The sequence below is a fragment of the Monopterus albus genome, unplaced genomic scaffold (genome assembly GCF_001952655.1).
Source record: "Monopterus albus unplaced genomic scaffold, M_albus_1.0 scaffold52.1, whole genome shotgun sequence".
In the NCBI taxonomy this organism is placed as follows: domain Eukaryota; kingdom Metazoa; phylum Chordata; class Actinopteri; order Synbranchiformes; family Synbranchidae; genus Monopterus; species Monopterus albus.
In genome coordinates, this window is record NW_018127932.1 from 1530807 (window position 1) to 1540375 (window position 9569).

The window sequence follows — 9569 nt, forward strand, 5'->3', positions numbered from 1 at the left end:
TTCAACTTTTTCCCCTCCCCCAGAAACATGGCTGTGCAGGGTTCTGTCTCTCATGGCACCACCCACCGCTGCCAGTTAGTGTTTCATGTTTTCCTGTGATGAGCATTTGTCACTTTCTAAGAAGTGCACATAAGCTCAATGTGTTGTTTTGCTGAAGGAATCTTTGCTGCAAAGACGTGAACGTTTTGAAACCCATCTTTGAATTGTGTGCATAGGCTTGGGTTCTAGGAAAGATCCACAGTTGCATTGAAATGTGCTCTAAAGCAGGTCGTTTTATTTTTCTATTCAAAATGTGCTTTATGATTGTTGTGTGCAAGAGTAAAGTGGTCCATTTTAACGCTACAGCGTGTCTGCATTTTTCCCCACCTGTGGTTTGTGTGACTTCATAATTAACTGAAAATGCTCTAATGTGATGGGCCCTTTTTGGAGCAGGTATTTTGGCTTCTCATAGCTGAAAAGCACAGGTGTTGCTAATAACATTGATAACTGCTCAATTCAAATGTCCTGGTAAGACGTGAACTGAACCCTGAAATCCAATTATTTACACCTGTGTTTTGTCTCTTGTGACATTCAAATGTCAGAAAAGAGACATTTGCAGCAGATCCAGTGAAAAGCACATATCAAGGAGCAGCTGTGTCTTTTCTGTTTATGTGGTGGCACAGTTTAACAGCAGGTGGCAGCAGAGTCTGTAGTTGTTTTACATATTGTCTATAAACCCTTTGAGAACAACATGGTTAAAATCTGTTACTGATCCTCACTCTTGCCTTCACAGGTTCATCTTAGCAGGGTTGCCTGAAATGACAGTACTGATTAACAGCAGACATTTTATCATGTCACAGGTGTTATTAATGACCCTAGGGATGACTCTGTTCCATTGAAGTGTCCCAGTGGCCAGTGAGCCAGGGTGCAGGCTAATGCAGTGTAGCCATCATTAAAGTTATAACTCATTTATGACTTTGCTTCTTGGTGTCTGGTTAAACTGCTGGTGAGGCCTTGAATTCATCACCTCAGTATTTCTAAAATCTTTGCCCCCGATATTAAATATATGTTCATGTACACCATTACACATAAAATAGGCAACTTTTTTCAGCCTCACAAATTCTCCACCTGTTGATGCAGGCAAGGCATTCTTATTATTATTTTACACCAATGACCACACCATCAGATGTAGGACTTCGGGTGGTGAAATGAGCTACAAAACTTTTCACTTCCTGAAGAACACATGCAGGTGAGGCTAAAATCTGTGAAAAGGTCCTTGAAGTTGAGCAGCACTAACAGGAAGGAGAACATGATGAATTCCAGATCTGAGAGCAAGGGTTACCTCACACCATTTATCAGGAATAGTATCCCTGTGGTTGGAAGAAGAGCTTATGGGTGTAACCACACATACTGTAGTTCAGACAGGGATTATTAAATATGTGGCATGTTGTCATTGAGTTTTCTGGGGAACAGGGAGGGTCCTGCCTCTCAACCTCTTATAGATCATTTACCTTTGAAGCTTTTGTTTTCTGAGATGTCCTTTTATGTCCCCAAGCTGCTGCACCTCCTGTAATGGTGTGTTCGCTTCCTCTCCCACTGCTTCCTTCACAAAGCAAACACTTGCCTTCTCACTTTTTACTTTCCTGCGGTGACTAGGGTACTATTATCAAATGAAATCTTAATTAGCACATGATTCATTCAATAATCACTTCCATTGTTTGCCTGTGTGATTGAGATTTTACCCCACATTTTCATTTAATCTCTGGTCTAATACCCTACAGTGTTTCAGAGAGGTGCTGCAGCTGTGAAAGTGATTGCTACTTTTTTTCCCACCAAGACTGAGACCTAGTTTACATCTAGGGGGAAAAAAGTATTTAGCAGGAAACATCTCTGTTTTCAGCAGTGCTATGTCATTTCCTAGAGAACAATGACAATCTGTCACCCAGTACTTTAGTTATACGGCTGCTTTTGTCCTGGTGTTGCACTTGCCAAACAAACCTCATTTATCCCCTGAGGAGCCACGTGCACACTCCGAACCCCTTACACTTCAGTGTGCATGTGTGAGGTTTTTCGCTTGGATGTGCATGCTCATGCGTATGCATGCACACATGATGTGTGAAATTAGATCTCACTGCAGAGAGCAGGTAACCCCACTCCCAGGCTGCGACAGAAGGCTTTTGTGACTGCTTCCCTGCCCTCCTCCTTAGCCCCCCTCCACCCTGGTAGAGCTGCTGCAGTCACAGACCAGCCTGTTGACAATCAGGCCATTTCAGTACAAGGTCGATGTTTCCAGGTTTAGTAAAAATGCAGTTTGGTGTAGTAACTGATCACGCTCCACTAGTCTTCACTTTCAATGTAAATCAGACCTGTGAGGTCTTTGGGTGTGGATATGAGACGTGCAGATATAGTAGGATGTTACACTTGTCTCATTGTTATCATAACTAATTCCTAACTTCTCATACATTTGTAGATTTATTTAAATTGTCCCCTCTTCCTTGTCAGCACTTTGGCAAATCACTCTTTGCCATTAACACCCACTATCCTATGTGCATGTCAAAGGTTCAGAGTTAGTAGTTATCATGACAAAAGCAGCTCCCCCTGCCTCACACACAGCATATAGAGTCTCAGTGGGCTGGCTTTTTCAAAACCTGTCAGGAGTCACTGTTTGTTAGCTCCCTGGATTGTTTCGGAACAATCTGGCCTGTGATGGTGACATGGTAAGACGCAAATGCAGGGCTCAACCAAACAAAATGATGTACACTTGTAGGCCCATGGTTGTGTTTTAAAAAAAGTTCATTTTAAACTCAGAATCCAAATGTATCAGAGGTAACTGATCCCTCACTGTCCTCTGTTTTTGCTGAACTTTGTTTCACCTAAAAAAAAAAAAAACTACAGATTTTATTATTTGCTCATTATTGTCTGACTTTATTGTGCAGCGCAGAGTTGAATTTCCTGGGCAATGAACTGTGATAGCGATAAGTCATTCAGACAACAAATGACCCAGCTTCCTTCACACATCCTCTGGGCTAAATAAATGTTTTCTCACTCTTTGCACATTTCTGAGTTTCACTAGAAATCTTTGTGACCACCAAAGTCAAACAAACAAGTCAACCACCCTCTTATGTGCTGTTTGATATTTTAGGTAATTGATACATGAGAGACTCCAGTGAGCAGCCTGCATGGGCCCCTGCTGGAGCAGAGTGAGAGAGAAGGGCTGCTATTCAGCTGGAGCTGCAGGAACCCAGTTTCCTCTGGAGCGGCACAGCAAAGTGATGCAGTTGCTGAGGAAACGATGCCCCTCTCAAAGGCCTTTCCCTGGGAATACTGGGTTACAGTGTGAGAAAAGTCTGTGGTTGTTTTTGACAGCTTGTCTCCGGAGTGTCTCCCGTTGGCAACACAGGAACGTCTCGCCTCTGTCCTGTATTGACCAGCAGAGCGTCAACGGTCCACTGTTACAGTATCCTACTCAAGTGAGGACTGTTGGTATGAATGATAAGACACGTAGAGGGTTGAAAAAATCAGGTGGCCCTTTAATGCAACCATATACCACACAATGTCAATTTGAAGCAAGTTTCACATTTCACCTTAACAATAGTTACACAAAGCGCAGCATTCATCCAGACTCGGCCTTCACAATTTGGGGGAAACACAGATATTCTCTAAATGCCACAGCATACTGCCCTGAAGGAAAGTATGTCACGCAATAAGATAATCATGCAGTGGGAACCCAGGATTGCCAGTACCAGTTTGCAATGTGGAAAAACAAACATTTCCTTTGTAAAATCATATGGCTGTAAAATTGCAGGCTGGTTTAAACATGGTGCATGCAAACATGGGTCAAAACATCTACAGAGCAACTGTGTGTGTGGCCAATACAACTACCGCTATGAGTCAAAAGGCTGCAAGTGTTGGAGGTCAGCAGGCCATGAATTCACCAATTTAAATAACTAACAAATATTTAATATCAGAGACCTTGCTTCTATTTTTCTTCGTTGGTCTTAGGTAAATGTCAGGTTATCTCAGGACAACATGCTCTTATTTGATTAAGAGCGATTAGTCCATTTACTTAGTAGACTATTTTGATGAGATGATAATTGGCACCAAAATAATTATTTGAACAACCTACATATTTAATTTGGTAGATTACAATGCTGCCGCCTCACAGAATGAAGGTTCTGGGTTCGAGCCTGGGCTGACACGTGGCCTTTCCGTGTGGAGTTTGCATGTTCTCCCTATGTGAGTTCTCGTCGGGTACTTCATCTTCTTCCCACAGTCCAAAGACAGGCAGCTTATGTTGATTGGTGACTCTAAATTGCCAGTAAGAGAGAGTGTGAAGTGTGAAGGTGTCTGTTTGGTTGCCTATGTGTCATCCCTGTGATAGACTGGCGACCTGTCCAGGGTGTACCCCACCTCTCGCCCGATGTCAGCTGGGATAGTCTCCAACCCCCCATGACCCTATTGAGGAACACGTGGTATAGATAATGGAGGGATAAACAGTATGCTCATATTGAACTTTTAAAACTAAAAGTCTGGTGAGTCACTTAATAAGAAATAATTTTCATACTGTTACATAAATTGGCAGCAGAAATTAGCTATAAAATAGAAATCAAAACACTGAATACTAAAAGATCTTTCTTTCTTTATTGATTTACTTCATTCTGATTAGTTTGCACTTTTGCTGAGGTCAACAACAGGCCAAATTTCCAGTGCTATGGTGTAGTATACCTCTAATAGCACACAACCTTTGAAGAACATGTTTCTGGCTACCTGATAAAGTCCAGTATCCCTTCTCCTTTTAGCTCTGTTTGCAGTCTCTACCAGTTCCTGAAGGAATATGTGGCTCTTTAGCTGATAAATGCTTCACTATGTTTAACAGCTAGTTGCTAATTTTGTGTGTCTGTTGCCAATCGGGTAATGTACAATGGGTTTTTAGAGCTTTTTTGCTGAAAACATCTGCCTGTTGTGTCTGGAAATGAAGCTGGTAAGAGTGAGCCAAAACAGTTAAGCTCTGGTGCAGGAAACTACAATAATTAACTGAAAGAAGCAAAAAAAAAATGAGGTGGTACAGCAAAGTCAGGAGATAATTCTCTGTGGGCTTGTCAACACATTTCACATATAAGTAGTAAATGATGATCCAATGTTAAAATATGAATATTGTACTTTGAACAATAAGATATTTCAACCACGGTGATTGTTTCTGTCTTCAACAAACCTCTTCTTTGTCTCCTGCATCCTCTAGCTCCCCTTCCTGCTCTTCTTCCTCTCTCAAAGCTCTAAAATAGACCAGGAAGTCACCGTGAACCACTTCCTGCATATTTTATACCACCTTGAATCAGGGGTCAATGCTGGGACCAGTGGAAGCATGCTCTTCCTGACAACAGTGCTGTCAGGTTTGCCCGGTGGCACCTGCCTCACTTCTTTTCCTCACACTAGCCAGCTCCCTTGCACTGATTGCACGATTAGACACACCTGCCTCGATTCACTGATTCTCACCAGCTGCGCCTCGTTCCTTATTTATACGCTGCTCACTGATCACTCCCCTGCTAGTTCTTTCTCTGTCTTCAGGCCCCCCATGTATGTTACCTTTTTTGTTTGCCTTTGTGCCTAGTATGTTTTTTATTCTCTGTTCTCTTCTGTGCCTACCCGAGTTCCTGTCCTGCCCCGCCGTGTCTGGTTTCCCTCCGCATCGGACCTCTTCTCTGGACCCTGGTTACCCTCAGCTCCCCCAGCCACCGCCTTCACAGGTCGATGCACAGTCTCCAGTAATCTGTCTCTCTGATATTCCCTCCTCAGCCATCCTCATCTCCAAGTCGACCAGTCCAGGAGTGACTCTAATACCCGCAGCCCGGCCCATCATCACTCCATTGACTGCTATTCCTGCCACCGCTGATCGACACCCGGTCTTTTCTCCACTCTACAATTCTTGTAAATATTTTTGCACTGTAAATAAATCCTGCTTGCACCGAAGCCAGCTGCCTGGGTCTGTTGTTTACGCCGCTCGCTCATCTGTGTGTCGAGCGTTTCTAACAAGTGCACTGTGTGTTCTTACATGTATATCTGTGTTATAAGGAGAGCATGTGTTACTTCATGTATCCTTCTCCGGCTCAATTACGGGCAATTTGTTTCTCAGCAGGAGTTGCTTCACTAATGAACTGCACATGCTGTACATGTCTTTGATGTCACATCACCACAGAGGCTTTCTGGCTCTGATTCTTCAGTTCAAAGCTCTGGTGACTTACAGAAAATTTTGGTTTAATATAGTTAGTGGCTGCCTTGATATTAATGTGGTGACAGGTGACACATCACAGACTAGAAACAGTTTTCCATTCAGGTGATGGTGTATAATACGTTTGGGAACTACTGTGCTTAACTAATTGTTAACATGGCTAATGTGTATAGGTTAGGTTGTTTGCCTTGTGGAGACTGTTGAAATGTCTTTTCCTTTTTTAAACATTACACCTGCTGCACATCAGCATTTTAGCATTGTCACTGTGACCACGTTAACACATTCACACATTACTTCAAGGTGGTTTTCCATCCTGCTAACCTTCTAGTCACACCAGACAAACAATGTTAATTAGCTACTTTTGTTATGTTGTATTTGTAGCACTTCGTTACCAAGTGACACCAGATAAATAGAAACATGTGGCTCGTATAAAATGAGCTAGTTAGTTGTTGATATTGAATTTTGTTTTCATGTAACTGCCAGCAATGGTGCATTTTTTTTAACACCTGGAGATATGTATCACCAATGACCAACAATTCATAATTACAAATAGGAAGTGCAGTAGGAGGAAGTTCTCCAGAAGAATAAACCAGCCTTCTATCTCTATTCTGTCTGTTTGCCCACCACTTTAAGCTGTAATACAATCTGTCACATGGGAACATAGAGGGCTACTTGGTAACAAAAAGAGACTGTTATGGCTTTATGAAGGTCAGTGTTCAATGGGAGTTGGTTGCACCTGCAAACCCAGATTGTGCAACATCCACGTACACCATCACTGCACATAGTGTGGAAGAAAGAAGAGACCCTCTGAAACTCTCACACAGCCTCAACAAAGTGCAGCTGTAGACATATCTCACATGGCTGTGATCTTCAGCATGTCCACAGGGTCTTGTGTGTGTGTGGTTCATAAGGATGTAAACCATCAATCACCACCTTCTGACATGCTCCACAGCCCTCAAAGTAACTCTAAAGCTTTTTTTTCTCTTTGCGTCTGCTTTAAAATGTCTTCTAAAAAGCTCCGAGTATGAAAGCAGCTCTGCTCCTCTGACAACTAAGTGCTTTGCTGGATTCCCTCACTGTCCTAAACCTATTTAAACAACATGACTCAATTACAGCCCTGGATTTAAGTGATCGTGTTTTATGGCAAAACCACTATCATGTGTGTCTGGCTCCCTACTCACTCTGTGAAGTGAATCACTCCTGCAGATTTCACTTAAGATGCGCATTGATTTGTTCACTTGAGTGTGCATATATTACTATGTTAAATGTCAATCCACACTGCTGAGACTGAACCCTGTTAGGTATTTTTAGTCAAATAGATATTGGTTATATACTTGTACAACAACCCAAAACAGCCTCGTCTCTCTTTGATCTCGACTGAGATGGCAGAGTGCTGAAATACTAAAACTGTAATAACAGAGTACCAGGACTGATGCTGGGACATGTTCAATCAGGCATAAAGATTAATAAACTCTGAGTTGTTAAAAAAAAAAACTTAACACAAAGGATTGAAGAATTTTTGATCCAAGATATTTATGACATCAACCTCTCCGGCTGAGTTTTACCTGGATATTGTAGGAGTTCATCTCTGGCTTTTTAAAGCACTTTGACATTTAGGAAAATACACTTATTTCACTTATTTGCTTACTGTCATGTCTGAGTTAGAGCTGTGATGCCTAGTTTAGCATAAAGACTCGATGCAAGTGAAAAAAGTTTGCCAAAGTTAAAAAAATCCACCCACCAGCACCAGCATGTTATTTCTTGTTTGTTTAATTAGGAAATAGCCAGGCTGTCTGTCTCCACAGACATAGGTAATGCAGAGATATGAATGTGGTAGTTATACTCCTTCTAAAACTGGAATATACATGTATAATGCTCCAGCAAGCCACCAGTTAACCTTAGCTTAGCATAAAAACTGGAAACAGTGGGAAACAGCTAGCCTGGTTAGTGCACTACCCCCTGTAAAACCCCAACATGTTATTTATTCCTTTTGGTTGTTGTATAGATTAAACAACTAAGAGATAATGTGACCAAATGACCTCTGACCTCCACCACATGAGGCAGCACTGACCCTCTGTTTCCTCTCTGTTACAACTTAGATTTAAATTCCTCAGTTCCATCCTAACCCTAACAAAAGGGTGACACACCCTCTGAGACACACGCGAGGCTTATAAAAGTGAAGACTGTAGTGATGCATTAGTTATACTCTATACATACTGGCTCATGTGCAGGAATTCTACTGAGATTTAGGGACGATTTAGGTCATATTTATTCTTGGCATGGAAGTAAACGGGAAGCCTCTGGGGGTGTTTTAGTCAGAAAATGTGCCAAGAGCCAAGATCTTATAGCGGGACCAGATGTTTTCGTTTTGTGTGTGGAGACTCAAACCTTATAGATTCTGGGTTGTGGTTCAGGAAATTATCATATTCAAAATATACACTGTGATCACGTCAAGATTGTTGGCTCTCTAGAGACACCTGATACTACTTTGAAATTGCTTCAGTGCGCAGCACAGGGGAGTGATACATATTCTAATAGAAAACAAGGGGCCCGAGTGCAGGATTTCATGTAATTATGGTAACTTGGTGCACTTCTTGATAATCGGTCCTACCAGCAGACTAAACATTTGGAAGGAAGAGCCCTTGGGTTTTTAATGTGGGTCATGTCGGCGGGTCAAGTCCCATTGTCCATGCTCTGATAAAACAAAGCATGTACCAAGTACCAGCATTTTTTATCTTGAGGAAGTCAACACTATCAAACAATGAGAATGTTCTGCAAAATTCCATGTAATGTAAACAGAGGTAATGAGGAGTTTAATACCAACTACAGTATGCTCAGTGTGGGTGTAGTCTTAGTGAGTATTACGTTCTTAGTAAAAAAAAAAAGAACTTAGGAGCATAAACAAAAGAGCACTTAGACATTTTGCAAATGACACCTATTTACTTTGTTGGTGAAAGTTAGATGAGAAGATTGAATTGAGGCAGTAACTGGTTAGCTTAGCTTAACTCAAACACTGAAAATGGATGGAAACAAGCCTGGTTCGATCTGAAAATAGAAAAATCTTCCAGGACCTCTAAAGCTCACTATGGTATTACAGCTAGAGTATTTTATTAATCCCCAAATGACTTGGAATTGGCAAAGTTAAGGCTGGAACCTATTATATATGTTTACAATGACTGTTTAAACCAAGGACTTTGTGTTTTTCATGGTTTCATTATTCCATTAAATGGAAATATTCTTGATGTCTTGTGCACGTTTCCTCCTGACAGATTTGATGTCTTTGGAAACTCTGGGATCTCCTATAGAATTTAAATAAACTTCTGTGGGTTTGAGCAAAGTTTTTCTGCAGAGCAGCCCCACAGAC